General features: G+C 42.9%; 1 protein-coding gene across 1 annotated transcript in view; it reads left to right on the forward strand.

The window, feature by feature from the left end:
- The window catches only part of LOC138736329 (FERM and PDZ domain-containing protein 2-like), a 182,829-nt gene that overhangs the window by 12,886 nt on the left and 157,164 nt on the right, over window positions 1-12,779 (forward strand).

The following is a 12,779-nucleotide window of genomic DNA, read 5'->3' on the forward strand; positions in this document are numbered from 1 at the left end:
GTGTAACTTCCCACACGCTGTTGAGCAACAGCTCTTGGAAACAGCCGATAGAGTCTCTGCCTTACAGTGCCAATGAGTCCGAATGAAGCTGATATTGGTCTCCCTGTGACTACATAGATTTCCGCCAGGCCTTCTGGTTTCTTCCCACATCCAAAAAGCATGGGGATTGATAAATTAATTGACTGGTGCAAATTGTCCCTGCAATCTGGAGGGAGTCAAAGAGAATGTGGAGAGAATTTAAAAAAAAATAGGATTAATGTAGGATTAGTGCAAATGGATGGTGGAAAGTTGGTGTGGGCTTAGTCCCAAATCATTGATTCACCCAGCCCTCACTGTTCTGCAGTTTGTTTCATTCCTGTTATGCTCGTTCTTTCAAGAAGAATGACTTTACATGGGTTTAACACTTTACACACTTTATTTTCCTTGAGCAGCTTCGACTGACTTTTGTCATATGTCACTTCCAGTTTCCAGCCAGCCACACACATTGCATGCTGGGAAATGTAGTTCTTATTCGCACAATTAATAACGTACCTCCCACTTCCGATGCCTCTGGGATAAGCCTTCTGGGAGATCACGAGTCCAATGAAGGTAGACCCATGATTGACCTTAAACCTGCTGGTCTTCCAGTCAGAGCAGTCATGGACAGATACAGAATGGAAACAGACCCTTCAGCCCACTGAGCCCACACCAAATACCTACCACCCTTTTGCACTAATCTTGCGTTAATCCCATTTTTTACTCTCCCCACATTTTCTTTGACTCCCAGATCCACTCATCACTGGACTCCAGGGGCAGTAGTCAATTAATTTATCAACCAGTCCATTAATTTATCAACTCCCATGCTTTTTGGATTTGGGAAGAAGTCAGAGCACCTGGCGGAAATCCACATAGTCAGAGGGAGACCATTGTCAGCTTCACTCGGACTGAACCTGGGTCATGTATGTTACATTCTAAATGTAGTATTCGGTGACAATAATGGAACTTTTACCTTTTTGAGTGAAACACAAAAGTCTGCAGACACTGTGATTGTAGTAAAAACACATACAAATGCTGGAGGAGCCCAGCTGGTCTTGCAGTGTCCATAGGAGGTAAAGATATATTACCGACATTTCGTGCCTGAGCCCCTTCTTCATTGTACAAGCAGAAAATAGGAAGGCAGCAGAATAAAGACAGTAGAATGACAGGAGGAGGAGTCTGGTCCAACATAGTGTTAATTGGATTTGATAAGAGGAAAGGTGAGAATCTACTTTTGACTCTATGAAAGGAGACAGGAAGAGAAAGACAGAGAGTTGGTGGAAAGACAACAGGTGGGGAGGTGGTTTTAACAGAAACCGGAGAAGTTGATGTTAATGCCCTCTGATTGGAGGGCACCCAGACGGATGATGAGGTGGTGTTCCTCCAATTTGCGGGTGCATGAGACCATGGACAAGCATATCAGCTCAGGAATGGGACGGGGAATTAAAATGGGTGGCCACTGGGCGATTCACGCTATTGCGGCAGACAGAGTTAAGGCGCTCAACAAAGCGATCTCCCAGTCTGTGTCCAGTCTCTACGATGTAGAGGAGACCACAAGAGAAGTGCTAGATGCAGTCGATGATGCCTGCAAGTTCACAAGTGAAGTGTTGATTCACTTGGCTGGACTATTTGGGACCCCAAAATGTCGGAAATGTATCATTACCTCCAATAGACGCTGTGAGACCGGCTGAGTTTCTCCAGCATCTTTGTGTTATGACTCCAGTCACAGCACCTGCAGACCTTCTGTTTCTGCCCTCTGGTTCTACACACTGACATTCAAGTGATGCTGCTTCGGTGATGGAAGAAGTGGAGAGGAGGGAATGACCTTGAGCAATGATGGAGCTTTGACGAAAGGAATCTGGTGCAGTGATGGGTAGAAGTTGATCATGCCTTAGCTTGCCTGTCAGCAGTGCGAGCTTGCACATCATCGGCTGGCCCCTGTTTGTGCTACAATGAGAGCTGAGAGATCGATCATCAGATGGTGAATGATTGTTGGTTTCACTGAAGTTCCCATGCTTCTAATTCCACGCTGTAAAAGGTGATCTCCAAGCCTCATACAAATCCAGTGGAGTTTGCTTTCCTTTGTTCCCCATGATGCAAGCCATTTAGACAGGAGTGTCAGTGTACCAAGCTGCACATTGTGCACGCGCCTGGCAGTGTAGTAGTTAAGGTACAGGACTAGCAACCAGAGATCGGAATCATTGATCCAGAGACGGGTGCTATAATCCTGACATAGTAGCTGATAATTCAAGTAATTAACTGAATCTGAGCTGAGAAGTAAATAAATCTCATTTATAGTTCTAATGAAACTGCTGTATTGTTATCTAATTAATAATGTCCCTTTGGGAAGGGAATCTGCTGTCATAAACCGCTTTCACGCTGCCAACCCTCCGAGGAGGTGGGACGACTTACCGGGAATGTTGCACTCGGGAACCTTTCCCACTGCCCCATGGTTTACCTGGTTCATCCGTCATTTTAAAGTGGGGGAGGGCACCTCCAGTGGTGTCAATGAAGGCCATTAGTGAGTCATCTCGGGCGGACCTTGACGCCTGCCCCTACCAAGTGTCAAAGCCCGGTTAAATTTAACAGGAATTTAACTTGCCCTGCCAGGTTGGGATGTTTCACACTGCACAATTACACGGAGCTGCTAAATTAGCCGGTTAGCCCACGCGGAATCGGCGGTGTGAAAGGGGCTACAGAATACAGAACAGGCCATTCAGCCCACGATGTCATGCTGAGCCATGTAAACTTACTCCTCGACTATCTAATTTTTCCCTACCTCACACCCATCACTCTCTTATTTATCTTGCATCCACGTGCCAAGAGTCCTATTGGTCCAGCCTGTCATTGCCTACAGGTGACTTCATGACTACCAATGTGGTTGACTGTAATGTGTGCATCAGGGCACCCAAGGTTCCTCGGTCAAAGAGCCGGTATGAAGACTTTGGGCAGATTGGCCTCCATGATGCATTGCATGAGTTGCAGATACTGACAAATCACCCATTGTTTGAAAACAAAGTAACAGGAGAATAATGTGCAGCCCTCTCACCTCTGCACACAGCTTGAGTATACGACTGAAACCTTTTTATTGAATCTTGTTAACTTTTGCATTGAAAAGCCGTGGGAACATTTACAAGAATTTATCATAATTTCAAACTCTTTGGGGGAAACTACAGAATTATTTACATCTGCCATGAGCAAACCATGATGGAGACTATTTGGAACTGGAGATTTCTGTATTTAGTACGCAGAGGGGCTTCCCAGTCCAGAAGCACTGTGACAACACCATCACAAGCCAGAGGTTGTGCGCAAGAGCATTTATGAGATGCTTTTCGAGTCCCTGTCACCCGGTTATTGCTTGCCTGTATGACAAATGACGGGTAGGTTTCTCCAACCTTTTGTCCAAGCACTCAGACTTATTTTACAAGTTTCTGTGAACTGTGCCAAACTTCGGAACTAAGCCATTAATCATGGCTCTAAGGTTCAACTGCGCGCTGAAGTTTTGAGTAAATACTCATTGTCCTGCGGTGGGGGGGGGGGGGGGGGTGGGCGGTGTGACATCGGAGGATTGTGTGAGAACTGCAAAGGGAATAAAGAATGTGTTGCTATAATTCCTTTACTGTTGAGCAGAAGCATAACACTGAAATAGATGTTCATTGGTGGAGCAGGTTAGAAGGACAGAATGGCTTCCCTGTGTCCATAACTTAAAAGTTAAATGACTCCAGTTTCTCAGAAGCCTAAGGACATTTGGCATGTCCCGGTGAGGTCTCTTACCAATTTTTACTGATGCACCGCAATAAAGTATCCTGTTCAGATGCATCGCAGCTTGGCACAGGAACTGTTAGGGCCAAGATGGCAAATAATTGCAGAGAGCCGTGAATACCACTCGGGCCATTGTGGACTCCCTCTGTACCTCCTGCTGTCTCGAGAAAACTGCCAACAAAGTAAAGGACCTATTCCACCCTGAACGCACTCTATTCTGCCCCCTTTGGTAGGGTGGGAGATGCGCGAGCTGGAAAACTTAGACCTCTGGATTCAAGGACACTTCCCTTCCTGTTGTTGTTAGGCTCTTAAATGGACCTCACTGACAAAAGAGGGTGATACACTTCCACTGTTTTAACAATACTAATCATAATGGGTTCGCGACACCACTGAAACCTCTGTCTGCACTATTGAACTTTCACTTTCTTGCACGAACTATTGCTGTGAATATTTATCTATCTTTTTATTTTTTTTGTCTCTTTTTCTGTCTTGGAGTTTTATGGTAATTTAATTTAAAAAAAAATAGACATGCAGCATGTTAACAGGCTATTTCGGCCCAGGAGCCCACGCCACCCAATTGACCTACAACCCCTGGTACGTTTGTTTATTGAAGGGTGGGAGGAACCCACGTGGACATGGGGAGAACATACAGCGTGGATTCAAAGCCCGGTCCCGACTGCTGGTGCTGTAACAATGTTAAGCTAACCACTATGCTGCCCTACTGTATTCTGTTGTAGTTAGTGTATTTATGTACCTGTGCAATATATAAAAGTGCTGGAGAAACTCAGCAGGTTGTGCAGCATACAGAGATGCTAAGTTTCCTTTAAAAGTAAGGGTCTGCCTGGTGGAGATGGGTGTAGATTGATCAATGTTAATTGTGCCTTGCTACTTTGTAAAAGAATGCAAAAGGCTGTAAATATTCCGAGAAGTGAGGGGTCCCCTGACTAGTGTTGCCGGGCAACCCTGGCCTGGAGTTTCTGCAGATCAGATGACGCGCAGGAACAATGCCTGAGGAAAGGGGAACCCAGTTACGCAATTGGTTCACATTCATGATGCACTTTGCAGATAAATAGTATGTAGCTCAGTGGTTCTCAACCTTTTTCATTCCACTCATCATTTTAAGTAATTCCTTTGCCATCGGTTCGCTGTGATTAGTAAGGGATTGCTTAAGGTGGTGCATGGGCAAAAGAAAAAGTTTGAACACCACTGTTTTAATCATACCTCATTGGCTCATTATGTGCAGGGTTTCGTAACTCCAAAGGAAATGGGCCAATGACCATTTTTCTCAAGCAAAATATGTCCGTAACCATTGGGTCAAGAATAATGGTTCTCAACCTTCCCTTCCCACTCACATCCCACCTAAAACAATTCCTTACTAATCACAGAGCACCGATGGCATAGATATTACTTAAAGTGGGATGTGAGTGGAAAGAAAAAGATTGAGAACCACTGGTCTAGCTTAATGCTGATAGGGCAATGGTTGTCACAGGGAGAAGACTTTTTTGATTGGTTGTCAGATCACGGCGGGGTATAATAACCCATGTAAGTGTATTTTTGGGGAGCTCCTGGATCCTCTACGGGGGCGATGGACCATCTGCCAAGCTTGTGCAAGTCCAAGTCCTCCATTCCTTATGGTACGTTTACTGATGAATAGAGCACTACCCTGGACCTGGGAAAAGGGGGTCAACAAGTGACCATTCACATTTTCCAGCACTCTCGTCTACTAACCTAGACTCAAGAATCTGCCGATTTCTTGTTTATCTGTATTTATATATTGCCATGTAACAATTTCAGTATGGAAACAGGCCATCTTGGCCTCTCTAGTCTGCATTGATTTAAGTGATCTATATGCCTATTTAGCTAGAGCTAAATGGAATTTCAGTGTTGGTGCATTGTATTTACTGTATATTTTGGCATACAAGTCAAGCTTTGAAACCAAAAACTTCAAAAAGCATTCAAAAATCAGGGACGTCTTATATGCCAGATTCAAAAATATGACCATAAAAACTGCTCGATATTGATTTGACAAACAAGATGACCCATGAAACACAAAAAAGAACCCAACCTACAATAAATATTCAAGCTGTCGGGATATTAGATGAGTTTTAACTTAAAACTTGCTTCATACTTTTGTCGTTTTGCTGGAGGCTTCATGATAACAACCACCCTCTAGTCATGCCCAACAGCACATTCAACGCGATCATTTTTTGGGGGGGGGTGGGGCTTGGGGTTACCTTATACGCCTGATTTATATGATAAAACCGTGAAAATGGGGCCCCGTCTTATCTGACTTCTAAGCTGAAATATACGGAATGTGTCTGACAATAACCTCACTGCCCTGCACTTTGACCTCGTAGCAATTGACCCTGCTCACTTTGACTGATTGTTAAACCATACCTTGCACTTTTTGTTTTACGATTTCACTACTTTCCGGACTTGAGTTTGATTTGATTTGCATGCAAACAAACCTTTTCATTGTACATGTGACAAAATGTAATAACATTTACTTCAATATCCTTTGGGGAAAATACAAATCTCTGCAACATAGCCTTGATGCAATATAGTATGATTACTATTGAACAGGTGTGATAAGTTGAAGCTGATTAAGATATGGGAATAGCAGCCCTGTTCTTGGAATGGTGACGTAGATTCTTTAATTATTAGGAGTTTATTGTCTTACACTTTGTACATTTGACAGAAATCCTTGCTGCATCAGAATAGGTAGTTGTAAAGAAAAAATGTATAGAAATAAACTAATTAAATTAAAAGAGACAATAAACGCACAAGATAGATGCAGATGTGGCAAAGTTAGCACAGCACTGTTACAGCATCTGGGACCGGGGTTCGAATCCCATGCTGTCTGTAAGGAGTTTGTATGTTCTTCCCGTGTCTGCGTGGGTTTCCTCCAGGTGCTCCAGTTTCCTCCCATTGTCCAAAATGTACCAGGGTTGTTGGTTAATTGGTGTAATTGTGCAGCACGGGCTCTTGGGCCGAAAGGTCCTGTTACCTTGCTGAATGTCGAAATTTTATTTTTTATAATTTATCAGATTATATTAGATTCAATTGTGCCAAGATAAAATGCAAAGCCAATGAAATATAATTAGCATCCAACCAGAGGTTGGAAAAAAGTGCTCTATACAAATAATTACATGCAAATAAAACCAAGTGCATTCAGCAAGCAAATAATTATAGAAGTACTGACAGTGCAATATGAGTGCAGGGCGCTGTGATTGATTTAAGGTTCAGCAGGGTCACAACCTCAGGTGGGGGGGTGGGTGGAAGAAAAGCTCTCTGGTTCAAGAGAAAAGGGTCCTGTAGTACCTCGCATGGGAGAAGAGTAAAATGTGAACATTAATTTATTTAACTTTATTTTAGGAAAAATAGTGACCTTGAATAATGCAGTCAGTCCTTTCAGAGTCCCTGAATAGTGTAGCAAGGGTACATTCAAGAGCCTGATAGCTGTTGGAAAGACGCTGCTCTAGAGCCTAAAGGGGCAATATGCAAAAGTGCTGGAGAAATGCCGCCTCAATAGAAAATAAAGGGTAACCAACATTTTGAGCCTGAGCTCTTCATCAGGTGCCTGAATGGAAAAAAAGGGGGCAGGGGGAGGAGAGGAAAGAAAATGGGGCAGAGGAACTGTGATCTGCTGAGTTTCTCCAGCACTTTTTCTTTTTAAAATATTTTCCTTGATATTTATTCAATAAAAAATGAACAGTCCAATTACGATATGTGCTGCAGAATTAGAAAAAAAAATTACAATAATGATCACGTTGAAACTCAGAAGCACTAACAGCTCAAACATAATGACACAATAAAACCTAACAGAAAAGAAAAAAAAAGATAAATTCTAAACTCTTTCCCCCTAAGAAAGGTTGAAGGTTGGCATTAAAAAAATTCAAGTGCATAATCTTGGAGAGGGACAGCACCATACCAAAATTCCAAATCAACTCTTAAGGTTATGGTAGTAGTCCATAAACGAGCCCCATATCGTTGAGAATTTGATATTAGAATCAATAACAGCATATCTAATTTTTTCCAAGTTTAAATGAAACAGAATGTCCCGTAGCCATTGAGCATGTGTCGGTGAAATATTGTCTTTCCGTTTAACCAAAATTGCACTTTTGTGTCTTGTGCTGTGGAAGTTTACTCTCTGTGGAATGTGCAAGATTTAGTTGCAGGGCAAATGGAGAAGTTTTCCTGTAATCATTTTCCATACGCAGGATGTTTATTTGCTTTTTTTAAAAAAAAAAGAAGCTTGAATAATCTTGCCATTTTCTACTGGTAATTATAAATTCCTGAAGAAGGTGCATTCTCTGATTGCAGTCCTGCTTTTCCCACTAGCAAATGATAGTTGTTCCGTTGGTTGTTTGCAGACCAGCCGATAGAAGAAATCAGTCTGCAGATGCCTGACTGTGTTTTGACTGTGTTCTCTTTTGTGCCAATGTCAGGTGACACGGTAGTTCAGGCCCCTCGGCTCCACTGACTTGGATTTGACTTGTGTTGTTGGAGTGGAGTTTTTCCATTCTCCCTGTGACCATGTGGATTTTCTCTTGGTGCTTCGGTTTCCACCCTCATCCCTTCATTGTTTGGTTAATTGGCCTCTAAATTGTCCTCGGAAGGTGAGTGGTTGAATCTGGAGATGGAAACGTGGGAGAATAACTTGACGTGTATGAAATAGTTCATGACCGTCTCATTAGATCAAAGGTCCTGTTTATGTGCTACATCACTTCATTACTCTGGAATAGATACACGTGTCCCCCTCCGTCTCTCTCTCTCTCTCACACACACAGAGTGAAAATCAATTCTCACCTCTCCTCTGATCATATCCAATTAACACATTTTGTTGGCCTGGATTCCTCCCGCTGCCCATCTTCAGTCTTTATTCTGACACCTTCCTGATCTTTCCTTACACTTTGAAGAAGAAGCTCAGACTCGAAACATCGGTAATATATCTTTACCTCCTATGGATGCTGCGAGACCGGCGGAGTTCCTCCAGCGTTTCTGTGTGTTTTTACTTTTTTTGGCTTGGCTTCGCAGACGAAGATTTATGGAGGGATATGTCCATGTCAGCTGCAGGCTCGTTGGTGACTGACAAGTCCAATGCAGGCAGGCACAGTTGCAGTGGTTGCAAGGGAAAATTGGTTGGTTGGGGTTGGGTGTTGGGTTTTTCCTCCTTTGTCTTTTGACAGTGAGGTGGGCTCTGCGGTCTTCTTCAAAGGAGGTTGCTGCCCGCTGAACTGTGAGGTGCCAAGATGCACGGTTGGAGGCGATATCAGCCCACTGGTGGTGGTCAATGTGGCAGGCACCAAGAGATTTCTTTAGGCAGTCCTTGTACCTCTTCTTTGGTGCACCTCTGTCTCGGTGGCCAGTGGAGAGCTCGCCATATAGCACGATCTTGGGAAGGCGATGGTCCTCCATTCTGGAGACGTGACCCACCCAGCGCAGTTGGGTCTTCAGCAGCGTGGATTTGATGCTTGCGGACTCTGCCAGCTCAAGTACTTCGCTGTTGGTGATGAAGTCATTCCAATGAATGTTGAGGATGGAGCGGAGACAGCGCTGATGGAAGCGTTCTAGGAGCTGTAGGTGATGCCGGTAGAGAACCCATGATTCAGAGCCGAACAGGAGCGTGGGTATGACAACGGCTCTTTGCAGACGATGCCGCTTTAGTTGCCCATTCAGATCCAGCTCTCCAGCGCATGACGTCCTGTTTTGTGGAAACTGCGGTCCTCCATCAGCCAGCTTCCCACCATGACTACCAGCCCCCCCACATCTTCATCGGGCACACAGAACTCAAAACGGTCAACCAGTTTACCTACCTCAGCTGCACCATTTCATCTGATGCAAAGATCGACAAAGAGATAGACAACAGACTCGCCAAGGCAAATAGTGCCTTTGGAAGACTACACAAAAGAGTCTGGAAAAACAATCACCTGAAGAAACACACAAAGATCAGTGTGTTTTTACTACAATCACAGCATCTGCAGACTTTTGTGTTTCAATAGATTGAAGCAAAATCCAAGGAGAATGCCCTTTGCCATTCAGGTAAGAAAAGGATAGGGAGAAATTCAGATCCTTGGATCTCATGGGGCAATGTGGCCTCGTACAAGAAAGACAGGTTGCATCAAAACTGAAGGGGTACCAGTATCATGATGGGAGATTTGCAAGGGCTATTCACGAAGGTTAAAACTAGCCCAGCAGGGGAATGAAACCAAAAGTGATGGAGTGACCGAGGGGACATTTTTTGTGCATGGGTATAAGTGGTAGAATTGGGGATGAGTTTGGAATGTGGGGCAGAGTTAAATTGGATTTGTATAAATGGGTGGTTGAAGATTGAACCATAGGGCTCATACCTATACTGTACGACTCTGGAATTGAGTGATTGGAAGCAAGCAGGTCCATTCATTGGTGATTTAAAGTTGAGAATCAATATCAATGATTGGAAATCTGAAAAATTAGCATCAAACAGGAACTGACATTAATTTCAATAATTGCTGGCAACAGAAGCTTTCTCTGCTTAGAGGAGGTTTACACTGAGATGTAAAGCAGCTGTAAAATAGTATAACACAATCCGATCCAGTGCAGATGGCGCGTCAAAGAAGGCGGTGGAGTGATGAAGAGAGTGGATGGTGTGCTATTGCAAGGGCAGCAGTGTTTGAATCTGGCCTCTGAGCAAAGCCTTGTCCCCACGTGATGCCAAGGCTCGTAGCTCACTCTTGGAGCTTCAGGCAGAGGCCTGCTTAATTGATTAATGTATAAATTCTAATTCTGACAGATGTAAAATTGAACCTTCAGCGCACACTGTTAAGGCCCACCAGCTGTCTCATAAACGGTTTTCTGCATGACCGGACTAAAATGAATAAATTTTTCCGAGAAGTCATGAAAATTACTTCTGCCCAGATGGTTTTTATTTTGGCATTTTGTTGGGAGCTTTGCAGCCAAGGGAGGTGGGTGGAATTCGAACAAAGCAGGAGGAGACCATCTACTTCCTCACAGCTCTCTGCTTTGCATCAGCTCCAATTTTATTTTTAATTTTGAGATATAACAGGCACTTCTGTTCCATGAGTCCAAACGCACCCATTTAATCTACCAACCTCATATGTCTTTGGAATGTGGGAGGTAACCAGAGCACCCAGGGTCTGCATTAACCCCATATCTCTTTACAAACATCTGAAAATTGACCATGACCTACATCAATGATGGAAGGGATTTGTGGAGCCGAAAGGCTTCTTTCAAATACTGAATTTCCAATCGTCTTCCCAAAGCTGGGATCTGATGTTTCCAGGAGTGTAAATCCTCAGACCAATGGTGGAATCCTTGCACAGAGGTAGCTGTGTTTATCCTGGCCTTGACGAAGGCATTGTGCACAAGATTCTGGTTTCTCATTATTTCACTTGTTAACATCTTGCTGCTTGTTTGCATTGCTCAGTAAAATGCCGAGGGCCTAAATGATTCATATCCTTGTGCTGGTTTAACGCCTGAGTCCAAGGTTTCAGTCAGCACACGTGCATCCTCTGGCCTCGAACGTGTTAAGGTCGGTGAGAGTAGTGACGTTACTTGCACCTTCCAACTGAGAAGAGGTGTCTCTTCCTGCTGCGGGCTATAGTAATCAAACACATGAGGCAAGAGTCGCAGAGGTCTGCAGCTGGAAACAGGCCATTTGGCCCAACTAGTCCATGCTGACCAAGTTGTCCATCTAAGCTAGACCCATTTGCCTGCATTTGGTCCAAATCCTTCTAAACCAGCGTTTTTGTTTTGGTAATTTTTAATGTATCGCACTATGAACCATATCAACCAAAATATGTACAAATGATTCTCATTAAATATACATAGTGACATTTTCTCTCTTTTCTCCCCCCTTCCCACCTCCCTCCAAAACCAATAAATATTAAACATATAAAATACAATAAAACAACATCTTCATACAAAAGAAAAACAAAAAAGAAAGACATGTCATCTACTTTTACACATTAAATCTGATCGTGCTCATCTTATTATTTTAGGAGGTGGAGGTCCGAGGCCGGCATTTTCTGTTATGTTCCATGTATGGTTCCCAGATTTGTTCAAACAATGTAACTTTGTCTTTTAAATTATATGTAATTTTTTTCCAATGGAATGCACTTATTCATTTCCATGTACCATTCTTGTATTTTCAGGCTCTCTTCTATTTTCCAAGTTGACATTATACATTTTTTGGCTACTGCTAAGGCTATCATAATGAATCTTTTTTGTGCTCTATCCAATTTGAGACCTCGTTCTTTAAAAGAAAAATGTCTGGATTTTTTGTTATGTTGTTTTTTGTGACTTTATTTAATATCTGATTTAATTTTCACGTTTGCACATGCCCAAATTGTGTGCATTGTTGTTCCAATTTTATTTTTACAGCCAAATCATCTATCCAATATTGTTGGGTTCCATTCTTTTAATTTTTGAGGGGTGATATATAGCCTGTGTAACCAATTATAGTGGTTTTCAAACTTTTTTTCTTTCCAGTCACATTCCATCTTAAGTAATCCCTATGCCATCGATTAGTCAGAAATTACTTAAGGTGGTATATGAGTGGAAAGAAAAAGTTTAAAATTATGAGGGGGTAGACAGAGTAAATGTAGGTAGGCTTTTTCCACTGAGAGTAGGTGAGATACAAACCAGAGGACATGGGTTAAGGGTGAAGGGGGAATATTTGGGGGAACCTTTTCACACAGAGCACCAATGATGGTATGTGAGTGGAAAGAAAAAGTTTGAAAATCACTATTCTAAACCTATCCATAAAGTGTATAAATATCATTCAAATGACGTAATTCTTACCCACCTCCACTGCTTCCTCTGGTAGCTTGTTCTCTGAGAGTGTTGAAGCTGAATTAATGCCAACTTTAACAATAAAAATGGAATAACATATTGGAAAGGAATTGCAGGACTACAAGAGTGTGTCGGGATAATCTGATTGCCCTTGAAGACCTGCACGCTGCCTAAGAATAGGCCCACAATGGTGTTCTGATTTAATGTCG

This window comes from Narcine bancroftii, chromosome 6 (assembly GCF_036971445.1).
Source record: "Narcine bancroftii isolate sNarBan1 chromosome 6, sNarBan1.hap1, whole genome shotgun sequence".
Lineage (NCBI taxonomy): Eukaryota > Metazoa > Chordata > Chondrichthyes > Torpediniformes > Narcinidae > Narcine > Narcine bancroftii.